Source organism: Wasmannia auropunctata, unplaced genomic scaffold, assembly GCF_000956235.1.
Source record: "Wasmannia auropunctata unplaced genomic scaffold, wasmannia.A_1.0 LD336085.1, whole genome shotgun sequence".
In the NCBI taxonomy this organism is placed as follows: domain Eukaryota; kingdom Metazoa; phylum Arthropoda; class Insecta; order Hymenoptera; family Formicidae; genus Wasmannia; species Wasmannia auropunctata.
In genome coordinates, this window is record NW_012026805.1 from 281,718 (window position 1) to 282,496 (window position 779).

Here is a 779-nt window from a genome sequence, read left to right on the forward strand (position 1 = left end):
TCTTAATTTCCGCGACCATTATATACGCGATCGTAAAACAACTCTAATATTTTATTCTCTTATTCAGGGTAAATAAACCCTTCTCTTAATATAATAATAATATAATAATCTATCATATTTAACCACTCATGCTTAAGCGTTTCTTTGGATTCATCTATATAGCGCTACGAATTTGCCTTATTATTTCAAGATATATATATATATATATATATATAATCAGCTTTCATATAATTAAATTCATCCCCATAGTATAAGTTCTTAGTAAATATATTTGCGTAACATAGTTTAGTTGCGAGCGATCTTCATCTTTTCTTATTTTTGTAAAAGGAAGTCTCAACGGATCTATATAACTTTCTACAAGGATTCCGTTAAGACTTCATAATAGAAACAACATATGTACACCACATGGAAAGTCATAAACCCGGCTATTGTTTAACCCGCTTCAACGACCGGCATGGACTTTCCCTTTGGTCCTTTAGAAAAGTTAACAATCGACAGGAGACAGAAATTCATTTTTACATCATACCTTCTAGAACCTTCTAGAAGCTTTACTTATCATACGGCAAGAATTTCGTGCGGGCCGTGTGCCGAAAAGTTTATGTTACACGACACCACTTGACAGTCTCTCGGCAAGAGATAAGCGATTCGCGCTTCCCTTGCGAGCCTTTTACTGAGACTAAAATTTAACGCACTGAATTAAAATATATTACCAGGCTGAATTAATATTGATTAAATTCCTTTTCTTTAATAAAGAATTATATATCCACGTGTCAAACGAC

At 33.2% G+C, this 779-nt stretch overlaps 1 protein-coding gene across 1 annotated transcript in view; it reads right to left on the bottom strand.

The window, feature by feature from the left end:
* LOC105448529 overlaps window positions 1-779 on the bottom strand; it is a 2,132-nt gene that overhangs the window by 975 nt on the left and 378 nt on the right. The window lies entirely within an intron of this gene.